The sequence below is a fragment of the Brienomyrus brachyistius genome, chromosome 23, assembly GCF_023856365.1.
Source record: "Brienomyrus brachyistius isolate T26 chromosome 23, BBRACH_0.4, whole genome shotgun sequence".
Classification (NCBI taxonomy): domain Eukaryota; kingdom Metazoa; phylum Chordata; class Actinopteri; order Osteoglossiformes; family Mormyridae; genus Brienomyrus; species Brienomyrus brachyistius.
In genome coordinates, this window is record NC_064555.1 from 17,973,888 (window position 1) to 17,994,705 (window position 20,818).

At 47.3% G+C, this 20,818-nt stretch overlaps 1 long non-coding RNA gene across 1 annotated transcript; it reads right to left on the reverse strand.

The window, feature by feature from the left end:
- Positions 1–5,620: 5,620 nt before the first annotated feature.
- LOC125718737 (uncharacterized) lies at positions 5,621–8,399 on the reverse strand. The gene is made up of 4 exons (XR_007384917.1): positions 8,337–8,399; positions 7,692–7,777; positions 7,213–7,291; positions 5,621–5,726 (listed from the first exon to the last, which is right to left on the reverse strand). It is a non-coding gene; the product is annotated as an uncharacterized LOC125718737 (long non-coding RNA).
- Between the last annotated feature and the right edge of the window lie 12,419 nt (positions 8,400–20,818).

Consider the following 20,818-nt stretch of genomic DNA (forward strand, 5'->3'; position numbering starts at 1 on the left):
CAGGGCCCCCACAGACAGCCGAGAACCGTGCCCAGGGCCGCATCAGACAGCCGAGTACCATGCCCAGGGCCCCCACAGACAGCCGAGTACCGTGCCCAGGGCCCCCACAGACAGCCGAGTACCGTGCCCAGGGCCCCCACAGACAGCCGAGTACCGTGCCCAGGGCCCCCACAGACAGCCGAGTACTGTGCCCAGGGCCCCCACAGACAACTGAGTACCGTGCCCAGGGCCCCCACAGACAGCCAAGTACTGTGCCCAGGGCCCCCTCAGACAGCTGAGTACCGTCCTCAGGGCCCCCTCAGACAGCTGAGTACCGTGCCCGGGGCCACTTGCGAGCACACACACACACAGTGACTCACATAGGCTTACACAAGCATACGCACACATATGCAGTGACCTGCACACATACACACGCACACATACTCATGCATGCACACATATACAGTGACCTGCGCACACACATACTCATGCATGCACACATATACAGTGACCTGCGCACACACATACTCATGCATGCACACATATACAGTGACCTGCGCACACACACTCATGCATGCACACATATACAGTGACCTGCGCACACACACTCATGCATGCACACATATACAGTGACCTGCGCACACACATACTCATGCATGCACACATATACAGTGATCTGCGCACACACATACTCATGCATGCACACATATACAGTGACCTGCGCACACACATACTCATGCATGCACACATATACAGTGACCTGCGCACACACACTCATGCATGCACACATATACAGTGACCTGCGCACACACACTCATGCATGCACACATATACAGTGACCTGCGCACACACATACTCATGCATGCACACATATGCAGTGACCTGCGCACACACATACTCATGCATGCACACATATGCAGTGACCTGCGCACACACATACTCATGCATGCACACATATGCAGTGACCTGCGCACACACATACTCATGCATGCACATATATGCAGTGACCTGCACACATACACACACACACATACTCATGCATGCACACATATACAGTGACCTGCGCACACACATACTCATGCATGCACACATATGCAGTGACCTGCACACATACACACACACACATACTCATGCATGCACACATATACAGTGACCTGCGCACACACATACTCATGCATGCACACATATACAGTGACCTGCGCACACATACAAGAGTGACTTGTGAAGGTTCACACACGCATGTGTGCACTGGTAAGCTGCACACACACATGCAAAACTATCTCAGAGCTGTCACTGTTAGAATCAGAATAGAGAAGCATTTCCAGGTCATTTCCTGCTTTATTTTAATAAATGAAGATGCAGTACAGATTAGGAGATAAATCAATGCAAGAATTTATACTCCAGAGAGAAAGAGCTGTGATTACAATAGCAGTTCCCACAGCTTGAGAAGTCCGCCCCCTATACCCAGGCCAGACCCACCCACTCACTCTGCAGCTGTCAGTGGTGTCACTATAGATGCAGTTCAGTTTATGTCAGTGCAGGGCGAGATGACAGAACTGTATTAAATCACTGATATTGACTTCCGAGGCGGGACAGTCCCTCGCGAGCGAAGCACTGGCCTGCATCCAAATGGTGGTCGAGGGCTGTAGACTACAAACATCGCTGCAGACTACAAACCCGTGGCCCCTGGCTGAGTCGTCGTGGCCCTTAGCTGATGGCCACGGCAGCTCTATCACTGACATTTTGCTTAAACTGAAGAAGACAGAGCAGGGAATGCTGATGGGGGTGCCGAGGCTGGGAGACCAGCGGGCTGAGGGACACCCCCAGGGAACAGCCCAATTGAGGAGCTCGTTTTCTGGCAAACTGGGGGCAGTAAACTGCAATATTTTTTTCCGGTTTTACAGACAAGTGCCGTTGTGTGTTTCATAATGTGAAGAGGATTCCGAGTGCCCCCCCCCCCCCCCCCCCCCCCAGGCGTCTGTGTCCTGCACAAATATAGTCAAGATTACACTCTATATTGTTTACCCCCCCAGGTTACCAATCAGGGTACCATTAATTTATGAAAGGTTTTCAGAAGTAATCCTGGAAAAAAAAAAAACAGGAATTCATGTGGTGTTACTGGACTGGCCGCTAACCCGACAGGTACAGTACGGTAGTTAGACTTTTGGCTAGATGCAGCGATCAATTCCTTCTGACATCACACAGGCCATCTTACCCAAAATATGGCAAAATAGCTGGGGGATCGCTGTCAGGTTACGCTGTCTGCTCAACGCTCCCTCTGCAGGGAAAGAGTAAAGCACCCTCAGATTCCTTCATCTGCTGACGACGCTGTGTCCAAGCGGCCTCATTTTGGCTTTGTTTGGCAAACTCCACCGCCATTTCTGTCATTCTGACTTTGTGGACAAAGCTTTTATCTGCGGCGGAGAAGTCGGTACACGGGTGATTACAAGGGAACTGGACACTACATGTGGTACCGCATCAGAGAGCTGCATCCCGGCAGCTGGAAGCTCTTAAAGAGGCTTTGTTGATAAGAAAAAAAAACTTCCGCTTCCTCAATGTTTTAGACTTTAAATACAAGTGCACAATTTTCAGACCGTTGTTTGGCTGTAAAAAAATGAGGGTCGGCATTTAGGTATTCAGTGTTATGCCTGGTCATCTCTGTTAAGCTTCAAGAAAGATTCTGCTTTAAAAATGAGACTAAATTATCAACTAGGATAACTCCAGCCCATTGTGACATGAATTGTTTTACATTTCAAAAGGCAATGTCTTATAATTAGGATCGCCACTTCACAATGCTGTCTCCATGGCAACGCAGTCTCACGTGGTTACTATGGAGTGACATGAGCACAGCCGTGGATCCATCCTGCACCATTCTATTTGGACTCAGGGAGCAGTAAAAGGCGTGTCATGACCAGGAACGTTATCGTACAAATAAATTATAACATCTGGGTACTTTTTTGCCCTCTAAACACAAAATCTGCCTGTCCCGAAATAAAAAGTGAAACAGCTTTTATGTAGCCTAATAGCGAAGCCGTTTCTGTCCCAATCTACTGATACTGCTGAGATGTAAAAGTGGGAATTCCCAGTGTAATGGTTGATCACTGTGTAATAAGCAGCAGTATTTCTATACATCTGGGGTTTAGTCATCTAATCAATATTCAAAGTTCCAGTGTCCTCAAACGAGGCAGAAAGGAAGCTCTCCCACTCACACCATAACGGAAGAGCTTTGTCTCTTTGTATTGGCACTTTGCTACATTATTATTATTATTATTGCTATTAGTAGTAGTAGTAGTAGTAGTAGTAAACCTAGACTTCTATTTCATTGTTTAGCCAACACTTTTATTTTTGAATAGTTATAACTGTGCTCCTTAAACAGCTGACTCTAAAGCAGAATGAAAAGAAGCGAAGTTAAGCCAGCGACCCTCGAAACGCCAAATCCGACAGCCGTGACATTAGTCACCATGCTGCCGGGTGGCTTATATAAAGTTCTCGGTAGTAAGCTTCAAGTGTTACAGCTGTGTATTTTACCAAAGTACAGTACTCCAGAGGTTTGAGGAAATCGCTTTAGCTGTCAAATTCTTTTTTTTTTGTGATTATAAGATTTATTGATTTTAAGAGAAGAGAAGCAATACAAATGCATCAAACAGGAGCATAAACACAATTTTTTTTTTTTTTTTTTTAAAAAAAAGGTTGTGACTGTCATGCCCGGCCCGTCCGCTCCTCGTGTGTGCCACGCCCCCTGCTTACCAACGTGTACTTCCCTGATCGTCTCCTGCTGTGTCTGATTACTTTGATTAGTCTTGTCCTGTTTTAAGTCCTGGTCTTACCTGTGGTCCTCGTCCATCATTGATGTCTGTCAGCGTGAGATGTTCCCTGCACCTTGTTCATATAATAAATCCCCGTTCACCCTGCTTACGCCTGCTCGCCTGCCAGCACGTTCGCCCGCTTCCCGGACGATCGTGACAGTGACACTTGTGGCACGTAATAAATAGGCATTCCGATGCATACATTTAATGTGTAAAAGGACCTCATACCCTACAATACTGACAGTTTACAGGTTATTCTGAATAGCTCTTGGAGGACCCGTGCGAGACTCCCCTGTGCGTAGACTCGTGCGAGACTCCGCCGTGGGTAGACCCGTGCGAGACTCCGCCGTGCGTAGACCCGTGCGAGACTCCTCCATGGATAGACCCGTGCTAGACTCTGCCGTGGGTAGACCCGTGCGAGACTCCCCTGTGCGTAGACCCGTGCGAGACTCCCCTGTGCGTAGACTCGTGCGAGACTCCGCCGTGGGTAGACCCGTGCTAGACTCTGCCGTGGGTAGACCCGTGCGAGACTCCCCTGTGCGTAGACTCGTGCGAGACTCCGCCGTGGGTAGACCCGTGCGAGACTCCGCCGTGGGTAGACCCGTGCGAGACTCCGCTGTGTATAGGCTGGTGCTGCTCAGTTTAACTGTGATTTCTTCCAGTGAAACAATATCCAATAATAATCAATATTCAATAAAGACCTGATACAAAAGACTCCAAGTTAGTCTCTGGATTTAACTAAAGGTGAATAGTAGCTATTTTAGCAGCAGTGAAGCCAACAAAGACCACACTACAAGAGGTACCATCATTCAGTAAATAATGCAAAGGTCGGAAACAAGGTCAATACGAGTGAGTTAGACAGTCAAACAGATGGCAGAAGTGCAGAAGTTTGCAATAACTGGACAATCCGAGATCTTATGGAGAAACCTGTCTACAGAGCCACAGCAAAGACTAGACTGCTATGAGGCTCATTTTGCTTATAGGGATGGTTTTAGAGTGTATCAGCTGGTGAGTCATTTCGAAGTTAGATTTAAAACTCACCCAGACTGTTTTCCAATTAGGATGGAAATCCATCCCTCCCTTTTCTCTTTCCTAGACTGAAGCAACTGGTAAGGGTTTCATAGCATGAGCAGCTAGTTAACTATATAAAATCAGTGACTAGTTGACATAACATAGCAGCCCGCACTCCATAAGGCCGCCCTCTGTGAGCCCGCACTCCATAAGGCCGCCCTCTGTGAGCCCGCACTCCATAAGGCCGCCCTCTGTGAGCCCGCACTCCATAAGGCCGCCCTCTGTGAGCCCGCACTCCATAAGGCCGCCCTCTGTGAGCCCGCACTCCATAAGGCCGCCCTCTGTGAGCCCGCACTCCATAAGGCCGCCCTCTGTGAGCCCGCACTCCATAAGGCCGCCTTCCGTGAGCCCGCACTCCATAAGGCCGCCTTCCGTGAGCCCGCACTCCATAAGGCCGCCCTCTGTGAGCCTGCACTCCGTAAGGCCACCCTCTGTAAGGCCACCCTCCTTGAGCCATCCCTCCATAAGGCCACCCTCCTTGAGCCAGTCCTACATAAGGCTGCACTCCATAAGGTCACACTCTGTGACCTTCCATACGTCACCATGGAACGTTACACTCCAGTTCAATCCAACACTGAACCAATCTAATCCAACACTAATCTGAAAGGCATAAGAATACATGTTCAAATTGGGAACGGCCAGACCAAGCACCAGTGTAGCATGTTTATTCTGGGACAGACACAATACGTAACATCTAAAAGAATAAGCTAAAACAAAGGACAGAAATTCTACCATACACTGAAACTTGTAAGCAGCTCCATCTCCTTGGATCTACAGCGATCTTCCTCAAAGATCTTCTGTAGTTATCATAGTGAATCTTGGAATGTGAAGTGTATATTTTCACTCCTCAGTAGGTAAAGGAGTCACTCACTGCAATAAATGATGGTAGGGAATGATTATCAATATTTTTACACCAGGGCATTAAAGTGGACTTTCACCAGTTCATTTTGTGTCCTGAAATTTGCTTAAAATCTCTGAATATTTGCAGCATTTGGGGAACATCCCGTCTGCTATCAGAGAGGCAAAGCAGTATGTCATCTGCACACAAGGAGATATGGGGCCAGGAGTCCTGTATGACAACTGGAGAGATTAGCTGACTGCTCCTAACTGCCTTTGCCAGAGGAGGCAGAGACAGAAGGAGCAGAAGGGGAGAAAGATGAGAGCCTTGGGTCAGATATGCACAGGCCAGTCAGTGCTGAGGCTGCACAGGCCAGTCAGTCCTGAGGTTGCACAGGCCAGTCAGTGTTGAGGCTGCACAGGCCAGTCAGTGCTGAGGCTGCACAGGCCAGTCAGTCCTGAGGTTGCACAGACCAGTCAGTGCTGAGGCTGAACTGGCCAGTCAGTGTTGAGGCTGCACTGGCCAGTCAGTGTTGAGGCTGCACTGGCCAGTCAGTGTTGAGGCTGCACTGGCCAGTCAGTGTTGAGGCTGCACAGGCCAGTCAGTCCAGAGGTTGCACAGGCCAGTCAGTGCTGAGGCTGCACAGGCCAGTCAGTCCTGTGTTTGCACAGGCCAGTCAGTGCTGAGGCTGAACTGGCCAGTCAGTGCTGAGGCTGAACTGGCCAGTCAGTGCTGAGGGTGCGCAGGCCAGTCAGTGCTGAGGGTGCGCAGGCCAGTCAGTGCTGAGGGTGCGCAGGCCAGTCAGTGCTGAGGCTATGCTCCAACAGTATAATGTTTTAACCATAGAGATTAACTCCTGATCCAAATCCAAAGTGATCAAGCACCGTCCAAAAATACTTCCATTCGAGGGGGTCGCATGCTTTTCCGGCATCAGGCGAGGAGCCTGGGCTTTCGAATCCATCACGTGCTGCACTAACAGCCACCCCCAGCACTGCCAATTTCGCAGATTCTTTAGCGGGACTAGGGTGAGACACAGAAATACCCAGACTGTGCAGGACTGGGCCCAGCTACAGGAAGGTGATGCATTTTCAGGGTAAAGCAGCAGGGAGCCCTAAGCACCCGGCTCACATTGCTGTGTGTTTGAGACACGTATAACCAATAGAGGTAATGCAGCACACCGAGTAGCTTCCAGTGCACAAGCAGGGAGCTGTATGTGTGTGTGTGTCTGTGTGTATCTGAGTATCTGTGTGTGTGTCTGTCTGAGTATGTGTGTGTGTCTGTGTGCGTGTGCATGTGTCTGTCTGCATATCTGTGTGTGTGTGTGTCTGTGTGTATCTGTCTGAGTATCTGTGTGTGTCTGTGTGCATGTGTCTGTCTGCATATCTGTGTGTGTCTGTCTGTATCTGTGTATATGTATATATATATTTTAATATATATATAGAATTACAGCACCTTGTTAAGCAATACCCGAAACACTGAGCACTGCATCAACACAAATAACACTGCGGCCATGACAACCTTTACAAACCCAGGCTGTAGATTATCCCAGATGCTCGGACCGCTGGCGCAGATACCGGCTCACCTCAGCCCACCCTGCCTTTGAAAATAAATCCACAGCAGACAAGTCAGACAGCCAGTTCACTCTGCATTTCTCTGCTCCTGGTGTAATTAAGTCTGAACTGTCTGCTTCCATATACACACTAGTCTGGGTTTATCAGATGACAGAACAGAACTGAAGAACAATAACATGAAAGTGACCAGGTTAATTGGAGGGAAGCGTTTATGTTTATCAGTGGAATCAGTTATAAGGATCAAATGTCAGGTTGTAGTCACATGGTGTTAATGGTGTTGTGGGCGCTCAGAATTACCTCCCCTCCCCCATTCTATCACACTGCCTCCCCTCACTGACATAAACACGCAGGTAATAGTTGGGCGAGGGGCAGAGATGTGGAGCAGTAAGCGTGGAGGCCAAAGCATCTGTGCCAGTATAAACATACCTGGACCAGGTCACAAATAAGATTAGACCCTGGGTGCAGTTCTCAAGCGCTGCATTGTACTGCACTGCAACAGTCCGTAACGGCACCTGGAAGACAAACCATTCAGCTCCATTAACCTGAAAAAGCCTTCGAACCTCAATTAAGCCAAGTCTGCAGGCAATAATCCAATAACATCCAATCATAAACACCCATTAATCTCACTATTGGCTCAAGCCCCGACGTCATATTTGCCACCTCTGGTTGGCTGCAGGTTCCCTGCCGGGCCTCGTTGTATCACGGGACAACAGCCCCTCGCTCTCCCTCCCTCATCGTCTCTCCTTATCCACTCTCTTTTACTGCATCATTCATTTCCAGCCAAGTTCCTTGCTGACTTACACCCCCCCCCACACACACACACTGTGCTCCCCCCCCCCAGCTTTTAATTCAATTAAAGCAATAATTTGTTAAATGTAATCTTTTATCTGCTCAGAGGTTGCTACCCCACCAAAGAAGAAAGTCACAACTGTGGTCTCATAGTTAAATGAAATACACCCAACTCACAGTGGCTGTTTATGTTGTTTCAGGCCCCTGAATAGGACAGTTGTGTAAATGTAATACTGCCAGTAATGTTTAGGAGAAGGAAACCCAAGACTGAACAGTAATTACCAGAAAATGTCATCAATTGCAACTGTTATCAGTTTGTCGTTTAATAGATCAAGACCCAAGATTAAACGTTCAGTAATGCCTCGTTAATATTTTTTAACTTAAACATAACTGGGCGATGCAAACGGAGAGAATTTGCAACGCCCAGAAACACGAGTCTGCACGCATTCGGTGAGACAGCTATTGCTGTCGGCCGCTGTCTGGTGAGTGACCTTTATCTTAGGAGGTATTTCTAAATCATCGCATTCGGTCACACGGAGTTATTAAACAGCAAGGACAATGTGACAACGAGACCTGGGAGAAGGGCCGTTGTCGGGGGATTAAGCGGCTGCCGTACGCCTCCGTGCAGTGGGGAGCGCAGCGCAAACACCGGCATTCATACCCCCAGCAACAGGAGATTAAGAGATAAAGCGGCGGCCAGGTCTCTGAACAGCCCCGATAATGTCGCCTCTTCCCGTAAGGCGCCTTATTATCGCCCTCATTCCTAGAGCGTTTGTCGGCACTATCTGCTCTGAGGTTAAATGTCTGGCTGTTAAACAATGCCGAGGAAAGGCTCGCTGCAGGAAGGAAAACGCGGAAAAATCGATATGTCGCAACACAATACTGTTATTACCGTTTTATTATCAAGCGTTGGAGTTTTTCAAATAATTAAATAATACCCGCGAGATATATATATTTTTCCAAGTGATAACCGCGCAGATTAAGCGCTCCTAAGGCGCAACACCATGACTGACTGGTCCGCCTCCGCCCTACACTAACCGACATAACATGTTTAAATGAGACCGGCTGTATTACCGAGGACTCGTTACGAAATTATTTCATGTACTGTTTACTTGAATGAAATCTCTGCGAGAAAATACTTTGATTTTAATTAAAGAGAACTTATTGTGCAGATAATTAAAGGTACACTTTTTGATTAAGGTCAAGCTGCTTCCAATTTAATTTCCTGGCGCAGCTGAATTACTTATGCGGGCCGACTCTCCGACGGTGAGGTAGCCTATATTCAGACAACATCCGAAACAATTAATGCCTTGAACACTGATGAATTCAAGCAATGAAGGGAATATGCAAAAATAGGTTACAAGCCTGTAATTAAGATGATGGTTAGTTTTCCGGTAACCTATATTCAAAGTCATAACTCATCGTAATGAAAGTACCAGCATTAACACAGAGAACAATATTATACATTTTAAACACCATATTTATAAGGTGAGATAACATTTCTGCATTTATATTTACGGTATTAATTGCATATGCAAAACCATCATTCATTTGAAACCCATAAATCCGACAGCTTCGGCTGAGATACATTAATAAACATCAAATTTCCTAAACCGTTTTATGTATCATTTTAATTATTCCATTTTATGCTATTTTGAATTAAAGGAAACTAAAATATATTTCTGATGACTTTTTAAATTACGAAACCAAAAGGGCTGTACAGCGTGCCCGAAAACAGCCGCGCCGCTGTTTGATTGAGATCCACTCATGTAAAGGCGCAGGTAAAGGCTGTTTTTGGCGCAGTTCAACATCTCCCCCAGCTCCCTTTAAAACACCCAAACAGATTTCAGGAAATAGGCTGCATGTCGTTCGGAATACACAAGTCAATAGCCGCGATTCCCGTATCGATCCGTCTGCGCTGCATGCAGAAGCCTCCGGGCTGTAAAGGGTAAAGTAGCGGGACATGGAGAGAAAGAAAAAAAAACAGAATGAATGAACGAATGACAGGAGTTGAGTACGATTTGTCGCCCTTGCCACCTCGCATGTCCCGCTTTAAAGCTGGAAACAAATTACTGCAGTTTCAAAAAAAGAGGGTATTTTTAAAAGGAATTATTTTTTTAACCCGTATAGACATGGAAAACCAGAAACGTAGCTCGCATTCTGGGGGAAGGGCGTTGAGTGTTTATACACCTCTTTAATTTTGACAGTAAAATCGTATTTTAACTTGGAGTGCTTGGTCCGGATTGTTTCAGGGCTAGAAGACTGATTCACACCTGTAACGTCCTCTCAGAAATCACAATTAATTAATTGTCACATGAATGGGGGATCTAAAATGTTCTTCAATTCAAAAATAAAAACATGTCCAATGGTAGGTCATAGAATAAGATTTATTAATGTTCGCCATTTGTTCTGTCAGTTAGAAGTTCATCAATAAACCGTATAATTTATAAATTAATAACATTTTGCCACCGGGATCACCCCGTATTTGTAAAATAAAATGCTGCGTCCCGTTTTGAACCAATACGGAATATAATTTGTCTCGTCTTTTTGTGAAATGCAATTTAATTTGCTCCAACCCCCCCCCCCCCACACACACACACACCACCGTAGACATAGTAGGGCCCCCTCACCATGTTAATGCCCCTGGGCACAGTGCCCTCTGTAGACGCCTTTAAACGAAGCTTTGCATGGCTTGCACTTTCCAAAGGCAGCTGTCCCACCATGAGCCAGTGAAATTCCTGCATGGACGTGCATGGTACACTGGGGGCTCTGGGACAGTGGTCCAGGGCATTTACTGTCATCCGTCCCATCCATCTGTGAGCTGGCACGTGAGAGTATCAGAAATACCACCAGTGCTTTGGCATCACGTCAGTATTATCACTCTGAATTTACCTTCAAAGTCCAGCTCCTTCAGTCATTTTACTATAGTATTCTTTGTCTTAATATAGTGGAAACCTATTCTTCATTGTTCCTTTACTTCAAAGGAACCGTTTTAAGGACAAATCTTGTTGTACTATTGTATATAGAGAACTATAATGACAATAGAATGACAATAAAGAACTGAATCTTGACATGAAGGTTATGGGCTCTTGTCCCAGTGATCGATGGGCTGTCAGGTCGCGTATTAATCTGAACATTAATGAGCTTCAAAGCTTTTTGTGAGTGATCTTCACCCTTATGGTTATTTGAGATCTCCTTCTATCAGCAATGCTCACCTCAGAGGTGTTGGTTTGAGGCCCAGGTGAGGTGTGGCCCTTTAAAGCCTCGGGCCTGACCTCAGGTAATAGTGTCTGATGAGCCAATAAGCCATGAGCCACGCGATGATGTCATGTCGGAGTGTTGCCTACAGACATCATTCTCCCAGACGTGAACACAACATTAATTTGCAGGAGGTGCATGGAAGCAGCTCCGGGCTTAAAACTGTAAAAGACATCTTTACGGTTTTATTTCTGTATGGAAAAAGATGTGTACTTTTCCATGATAATGAAAGCTTTTCCTTTCAAATTTTTTCTACCTGATTTGTCAGTTAGAATGGCAGTGCTTTGTGCGCCAGGCTCCTTCTGTTTACGGCACACATGCGAGGGAGCACGGCTAGCAGGCGTTGCCGCCCTGAGTCACATGACCGCAGGTCCGTTTACCCGGGCGTCACTGCGAGCGCCTTGGATGCCAGCGTGACAGACAGGCCTCTCTGACAGGCAGCCGCTGGCATCAACACTGCAGTACATGTAGTCTCCTATAGGGGGGGGCAGGGGGGGCGCTGGCGCCAGCCCCAGCTCAAGGTCACCGTCTCCTAGTCTGGGGTGTGGAGGACTGCAATGGATGGGGACACATTTTTTAGCAGGGGGGGCGGCGGCGGTTCAGGCATGTCTGTTATTCTGTGCTCAGCTTACAGCTGACTGGGGTTAGTAAGGCAGGTGGCATTTATGACATCCTGTTCCGAGCAGTGCCCCCCAGCCCCCACTTCCCCCGGTTCCCATCTCTTCCTCTGTTTCTTTCCACACCCGTGTAAAATGTCTCTCTAATTGCCTGGAACGTTCCGTGCCTGGGGAAGCAGCAGCACGGGCGTGACGCTCATCGCCGGTACGCAGCACACGTCCCCAGCATCCATCGGGTTGCATAACACCAGTCAGGCCTGAATGCTGTCCACACGGACCATTGTGGGTGTGATGGCTGTAGGCGAGTCGCAGGGATTTACTGCCTTCATGGAATAATTATTTGGGCAGGAGGTCGGCTCATCTGCAATGGACTGGCATCCTGTCCCAGGTGAACCTTGTGGCCTGCAATAGGCTCCAGGTTCCTCCCCCAGATACCCAGTACTGGATAAATGGTCAGAAGATGGATGGATGGAGATCTGCTTACCTAGTGTCAATATAATATCTTTCCTGGGCCAGTTGGCGTCTCTGAAAGCTGTGCTGAAGGCTCTGGGTAGCTGCCACGGCTGTGTCTGTCTGGGAGGAGTCTGTGGCTTCTGTCCGGAGGCGGCCGGCTCTCACCGTGCTGTGGGCCGCCCACGCAGAGCCTCAGCATCTGAAAGCGCCTTCCCCTGCTGTTGAGGGGCCGGCTGCTCCATGGCAACCATGGGAAGGTTTCCCAAGACGCCTGCGGCGAGACCGGTGCACACTGATTGCACAGGCCACAGCCGCCAAATGGAAAGCTCCGGTAACAATGCCCTGGGTCTGCTCGACAGAGCCACCTCCATTCACACTTAGTGGGGTCTGTTGATCCCCACGGTCTTTCTGTCTGTATGGGTAGACGGCGGCTGGATTACCACGCGCGCCACTGCTGGCCGTCTCGCTGACCCATAATGTGGTGGCTCCTCATTGGCTGACGCCGTGTCTCCTGAGCATTGAGCTGCGGCTCCCCATTGGCTCGCTGTCTGATTAGGTACGTCCTAGTGTAAAACTCTAAGTTCAAGCATCCAGCTGTGGAACCTGAAGGATGTCAACCTCCGTAACTCGGTCCTGACCTGATAAGATCTGGTCACAGAGCTTGCAGGAACACCTCAAGCTAGAGAGCATATGTCCAAGCGGGGGGGTACCAGTAGCCAGAGAACGCCGCTATGGGAGGGGAATGGAATAGAATGGATTTATTGTCATTGTATAGGTAGTAAATACAACAAAACTCAGTTTTCACATGTCCCCTGTTGCTCTGCTGAGAAACACACACAGACATATGAGCTTGGGGTTTCCGTGCAGGGTCACTGTTTATACAGAGCCCTCAGCTGGGGCTGGGGTTAAGGCCTTTGCTGGAGGGCCGTCAATGCCGAGGCTGCGTGAGGTAGTAGGAATGGCCTTTAAATCACTGCATTTAATTGGTGTAGTTACTTCTATATTTTCTGGGTAAAATTTTGACAGGTTTTCCTGTGCTGACATACTGCTGTTATATAATCTCCTCAACCCCAATGCCCGCTCAAACCCCAGTGCCCCCCCAATCCCAACGCCCCCCCAAACCCAACACGTCCCCAACCCCAGCACCCCCCCAAACCCAGCGCTCCCCCAAACCCAACGCCCCTCCAATCCCAACGCCCCCCCAAACCCAACACGTCCCCAACCCCAGCACCCCCCCAAACCCAGCACCCCCCCAAACCCAGCGCTCCCCCAACCCCAACGCCCCCCCTAACCCAACGCCCTGTCTCTTCTGGCCATTCACAGCACCAGAGACGTTCCCCTGCAGATGATGCAGGCTTCGCTCACAATGGCCACTTAATCGGAATGAACTGTGAAAAAAGCAGAACCAAGTGGCCTGTATGCACACTGCCCTTTTCCCATGATGCAGTTGTCTGGGCATTTTGTGTTTGAGTGTCTCACCTGACCAGCAGGGGGGGCTGTGATGCCTACCACCTAGCAGATGGTATTTTCACCACGTCAGATAAAGCAGTGGGTTTCTCTGGTATTTCTGCCCTGGCTTTGGTTTATCGCGCAGAGAAATCTTCAGGATGCTTGTGTAGCACAATAATACTTACTGGCATTAGAGAAGCAGGGACTGTTATAGAGTGAATTTAATTTTGAAAAAGTTTTAACCCTCCAGCTGCTCCTGGTGTTAAGGAGCGACTACAAGCCCGAAAGCCCATTTCTGTTTTGCTTATTTTGGACCTGAACCTGAACTTGAACTCTTACACAATAATGAGTTTATACAATAAAATGATACTACAAAGGAACAGTAATATAGTTATGCAACAGAAAAGGTGAGATCGGGGGGCGGGGGGGGGGGGCCTTGTTCTCGCTGCCATTTCGCAGCAAGTCCAGAACTCACTGACAACCATTTGAGGGGTGGGTGACCTCAGCCGACAAATGCCCCCCCCCCCCCCCATTGAAATGAAAAAGGCTGCAGCTCAGTTTTGACAGATTGGCAGCTACCTCCAGCCCTGCGATTTATGGAGGCAGTGTGGGGGTGTAGCTGTGCACTAACGGGGACCCAAAGTGCAGAGAAAACCCTGAATGGCCCCACAGATCACACGGGATTTCGTTTATTAAATAATTCATATTGTATACATGTGGCCAGCAGGGATTACAGTGGCATTTAAATGTGAGCAAATCTCGGGATAAAGCTCTTTCTGTCACCCTTCAGTCATCACTTTTCCCAGCATGCATTGCTCTTAATAGGGATGGTTAAGCAGGAAATTTGTACCTTCACATTGTTATGCCTGCCATGTAAAGGGGGGGGGCGCTACCCTCAAGGTGTGAGAGTTTTAGCATAAATAAATAAGGTGATTTCAGAGGGAGCTAGTGGATGGTTGGTTTTAATGCTCTAAAATAATTTTATATTAAGGCTTGACTCTGCTCCCACCTTTCTTACATTTTGCTTGCTTTCATGCTCATCCTGCTATGACAGAATTCTCAGCACTCCCAGCTATCTGCCCTTAACCTGAGGCTCAGGCTGAGGTCCGTAAGAAGTCGTCTGAATGCGGCATGATCATGAGACGAGCGTCATGTGACCTCAGCTCTCACTTCACCCCCAGCACAGCAGCATGGGGGTGGGGCTTATCTGGGGGAGGGGCAGCCTGTGGGTGGGATAGTATGGAGGCGTGGCTTGTCTGGAGATGGGGCAGCCTGGGGGTGTGGCTTGGGGGTGGGGCAGCCTGGGGCAGGGCAGTCTGGAGGTGCGGCTCGCTTAGGGGTGGGGCAGCTTGGGGGGGCGGCTCGCTTGGGGGTAGGGCAGCCTGGGGGTGCAGCTCGCTTGGGGGTGGGGCAGCCTGGGGGCGGGACAGCCTGGGGGTGCGGCTTGCCTGGGGGTGGGGCTCGCCTGGCTGAATCAACAGCTAGACAGATATCATCAGCATGTGAACCTAGATGGCAGCACAAGTCCCAGGAGAGGAACTGCTGTGTTACATTTATACAGACTGAGCATCAATTTATCCATGCAAAGGAGCGAAAGTCAGCTGGAGGAGCGTTTCTGGTGTGTAAGGACAAAATCCATAATAACGCCAGCAAACAGTTAATCAGGGGATAATCAAATCGCTATAAGAAGAGCTGAATAAAACCATGTAAACAGGGATGCTATTCTCAGGATGGGAAAGACTCTTTGATACATCAGAAAAGAAGACAAAAGAAGCTGAAGACGTGCTGGGTTGTTTTCTCCTTCTCCTGTCAGTGACTTTTTGAAGTTCAGGTACTTCCAGCTTCCACCGTTGTGATTGTTATCATCACTATTGTTATTCTGATTTTGCCAGCACCATGGCATTGACTTCTCGGGCTACCGTCCTGTACTCTCTGTAGCCCTCAGGCTAACATTAGCACGAATTGCCCAAAAAAATGTTCGGCTCCATTTGCTGGTGTTAAAGCGCCATTCAGACTGATGACGCCAGTTCCGTATTCATCGGTGTGCGGCTCTACACCTCATTATCACCGAACGGAGAGTCAGTGACTGGCAAAGGATTACGGGAGATCATTAGTAAACATTCAGAATAAATGAACGGCCAGATATTGACCTTCAGGGCCCGCCAAAAATAAGTGGAAGGAAATCGAACGGAATGCCATGTAATTCTCTGCTTATAGTCAAAGTAGCAAACGAAAAAAAGCAAATCACTGCAATAATAGGGAAACAAACCAGAATGCATTCTAATGGCTGAATTCAACATATGGGCATCTTCTTTGAGAAATAATATTAATACATTTGTTGTAATGTACATGTATTTAATATGTATGAATAAAGTATTTCTTAGGGAATGTGAGATTATTCTCTGCATAGTAGATGGTCTTCGGCCTGGAACGGTGACGTGGTTAAAGCTGCCGTCCTTCGCCTCTGGATACCGGACTCTTGGAGCGATATGGGCAGCTGGAGGCAACTGGCATAAGAAAGGAGAGTGGCTGGATTTCTAATGCTGAGATTAAACCGGTTCATCTTGCTACAACGAATCTGCAAAGTTGTTGTCTGACAGCTATCTCCCTGAAGGTTTCCTTGAAACCTCATTAAAGATACAAGATGGTGCCTCTAAACCGCTCACTGGGCCAGAGCCCACCTATCCAGTGCTTGGCAGGAGACTCACTGGATGGCTTGACATACAAAATGCATTCTCCCAGAATGCCTTGCTTCACCGGCGACAGCCATGAGACGTCAGGAAGCAAAAGGCAAGCCAAAGCAAAGTGTGCTTGTAAAAACTGGCACGCTCTGTCATGTACGTGAGGGATTTGTATCACTGTGTCTCCTGCTCGCCTTGCTAATAGCAGTCTCTGTTTGACCATGTGACGAGAGCCTGACTGTGACTCAGCACTGGCTTATGACTCTATGACTCTGCCTCATTTCACGTAAGTCTCCATGGTGATCCAAACTCTGGTAGCTGAGACCTCTGACGGTGTCACACGGTGACGTGTCCTGCCCAGATTCCTGACCCGGCTTGTGGGCAAGATACTTCCAGTTTTGGATGAGTGAGTGACAGAAGGAGATGAAAAAAGGAGAAGAATAAAGAACGTTTGTGATGTGCGGTTAAGCAGTGCTTCACATGAAGGTGAAGAGACAGGAATTGGACTGATGTGTCCATGAGCTGCTGAGAGAAACTCCCTACTTTTGGACACATTGAGACTGAGCAATGAGCAGCCAGATCAAAGAGGACCTGACGAGTAACATGGCTGGATCTCTTTGTGATCGCACTGCTGTGGAGACGTTCCTGAGCTGGACAAACAGGCCTGTGACCCGTCGCATAACAAAACCCTGACGATGAGGCATTTAAGAACTGACTGCACAGTAGAATGCCTTTTCTTTTCTTTAATAATTCTTACCTTTAGTTGCACACATCTCACACACTTTTGCCATTCACACTTTTTCTGTTGACACACATAATCCGAATCCTCTGCACAGCTGTTTCCTGGCTACAGTGACTCTCCCCTTTGCCTGATCAGCAAGGCTCTCGGGTTTGTGTGGAGTGAGATTACATTATGGACGAAGCTCGTGTCTCACGGTCAATGCGTGACACTTTAGAGCCCGACCTACCGCATTCATCGAATCTTGCTCTTCCATTCGCACCTTCTCTGCAATCCATGTGCGCCCGCGCATCCATGTTAATAACGTGCTTGCAAGGTGATAACATGTAACTTATTTTGGGATTTACTCGGAAGCATCAAACGCTATTTACTGACTGGCTTTTCTGGTAGGTGGCTGTTAACTCTGTATAACTTCGGGATAGCTATGAACTAGGCGGATAACTCCACTCCGTATGCTGCGCAACGTCCAAAAATTCTGGGTAACTGGACACCTCGGTGGGCGTGAGAAAAACAGGGTGTGGCGTGTGAACTGGTTGAAATGTGTGTGTCTCACAGTCAATGCGTGAGACTTAACAGCCCTGCACATCAGCCTTTTAAATTCCTAAAATGTTCTGCCTTTTCTTTTTTGAGCCCCCGACGTCTCCTTACCGACACAGACTGATGAGCTAAGATCACGACCCTGCATGAAAGGAGTGAGAAGGATCAGACTTTAAAAAGTTACCATTTTTGCACTGTTTCTGAAGGTAAAGGCACAAATCGTACCTGGCTGTGATTTACATTCAGATAAGACTGGCTACTCATTTTAGAAAACATTGTAATTAGTACCTGCTTTATATACTCGGGGACGAGACCGAGACTGACTATCTTACGTACTAAGACTTACTACACCAAGGCCTGTAGCTTACAAAGACTTACTGGCCCAGTAATTACTCTCCCGTCATCTAGCTGCTCAGGCATAGTGTTTATAAGCTGCTACATGCTGCTATCCTGCTGTTAGGTCACCTCGCTGACACCCAACTTTATCTTTCTCATTCTTCTTGTCCTTGTCTTTCAAAAGAGTCAGGCTAATCAAGCTTTTGTTACAGTGCCAAAGAGATCAGGTCTTAAAAATAATCCAAATTTATAGATACACACACAAACAGGTTTGTAATTATATCTTTGTGGGGACTCTCCACTCATTTCCATGGGGAAAACTGTAATCCCAACATGACGACCTTAACCCCTACCCAGCCCTAACCTTAACCATAAGTAACCAAACAAAATACTTTTGTTAAAGACTTTCGGCATTTTTCACTTTTTGATTGCATTCACAGATCTTTGTGGGGACCTGAAAAATGATCCCCGCAACATCAAAATAACCGGTTTTTATCATATTGTCCCCACAATGTAATATAAACATAATACACACTAGGGATGTAACAATACACTCAACTCACGATTCGATACACGATTCTGAGTTCACGATACAATTTTCTCACGATTTTTTAACAGAATGAGCTCCAGACAAATTTATTCAAAAATGTTCCTTTATCTTTCTAAACTGTGCAAAACGTGTCCTCTTCATAACAGTCCAAATGAAATTGAATAAAACTGTTGTTTTAAAAAAAAATCCAAAATCAAAAAAATCTTCAAATAAATAAATGGTAATGCTTTACATTAATTGAACCTTCATAATTCTTTTATATTGCATTCATAAAACGTTCAGTACACCTTCATAATGTATTCATTAAGCATTCAGAAATCATTCATAAACATCATGTATGGATACCGTAACATCCAAACATCTCTTAACAGCTGTAATATACATTAATAACAACATTATATAATAATATCAAATATTATAATTGTATAATCACGTAATGTTTATTAATGTATATTAAAGCTGTTAAGGGATGTTGGGATGTTAAAGTGTACTTGCATGCTGCTTATGAATGTTCTATGAATGCATTATGAAGGTGCCCTGAATGTACTATAAATGCATAATGAAGGTGCAATTAATATAAAGCGTTACCAAATAAACTAAGGCTTGCATGTGCAGCTTTTTAGCGTGGTTTGCCCTTTTAATAATCTTCGCTCTGGCGGTGGTGAGTTGAGCTCACTGTGGTGCCGGTGTTTTGTCTGTGCTTTTCTCGCCGCTTTCGTTTGTGATTACCGGAAAGCTACAATGCTGCCACACCGCCGACTTAAGATCGGGCGATGCATCCTCAATTTCAAATTCGCTCGCCTTCTAGCGTTCGGTCAAAACCAACCAAACGTACGACGTCGACGTGAATACGCAGTGACCTCTGACGTCGAACTGACGTCGTGAAATCAAGTGTAATATTACACCAGTTTTTCGGTTAAAGAACTGTGAAGTTCTCCTAAAGTAGCAATTCATTTTCCACATCAGTCGGTTTAAATCGTCATACATTTACATCGATTTTTAACCAATTCGCGATTAATCGTTACATGCCTAATACACACACATACACACACACATCCAGAAAAATTAAACTAAAAACAAAAAACCCCACCAAAATTTCAAACCTGGTGTTGGTGTGCTCAGTAAAGGAATCTGCCGAAATGGGATCCACTATTACATGCACAGACACACACACACACGTGCAGATACTACAGATGACTAATAAAACATTTAAGCCATGAGAAATAACTTCTTTTCCCGCTGGATTTATAGCGGCGGCATTTCCGCCGTGCCGGCTCATCTGTCTCTCTTCGCCAGCCTCACAGTCCCAGCAGCCGGCCGCTGAGCAAACAGCTTTTCATCTTGTGTTGTCATATCATATCCTATTGACTTAACCCAAAGCCTCCCCTCCAAACCCACTTATAACGCCAGCAGTGACCTTAAGATGGCAGTAAATAAATGACAGCCTGCACTTCAGCTGCCCTGAGCCAATGCTGGCAAAGGGCTTCCATGGTGACCAAAGCCAACCAATAATCAATAGCAACAATGCTGGAGCCTGAACTGGCATTGTATCCAAACCAGAAGCATGGGGGGACTGGGGAGTTTCTGTCCCGCAAATGCCAAAGACTAAGCAGCCATGAGGTGGAGAGTTTGGGCGCCTCATCAGTGGGCCTTTCTATTGGACGGCGCCTACATCCATAAATGCTGATTGGGCGCCTCATCAGCGGACCTTTCTATTGGACAGCGCCTACATCCGTATATGCTGATTGAGCGCCTCATCAGCGGACCTTTCTATTGGACGGCGCCTACATCCATAAATGCTGATTGGGCGCCTCATCAGCGGACCTTTCTATTGGACAGCGCCTACATCCGTATATGCTGATTGAGCGCCTCATCAGCGGACCTTTCTATTGGACGGCGCCTACATCCATAAATGCTGATTGGGCGCCTCATCAGCGGACCTTTCTATTGGACAGCGCCTACATCCGTATATGCTGATTGAGCGCCTCATCAGCGGACCTTTCTATTGGACGGCGCCTACATCCATAAATGCTGATTGGGCGCCTCATCAGCGGACCTTTCTATTGGACGGCGCCTACATCCATAAATGCTGATTGGGTGCCTCATCAGCGGACCTTTCTATTGGACGGCGCCTACATCCATAA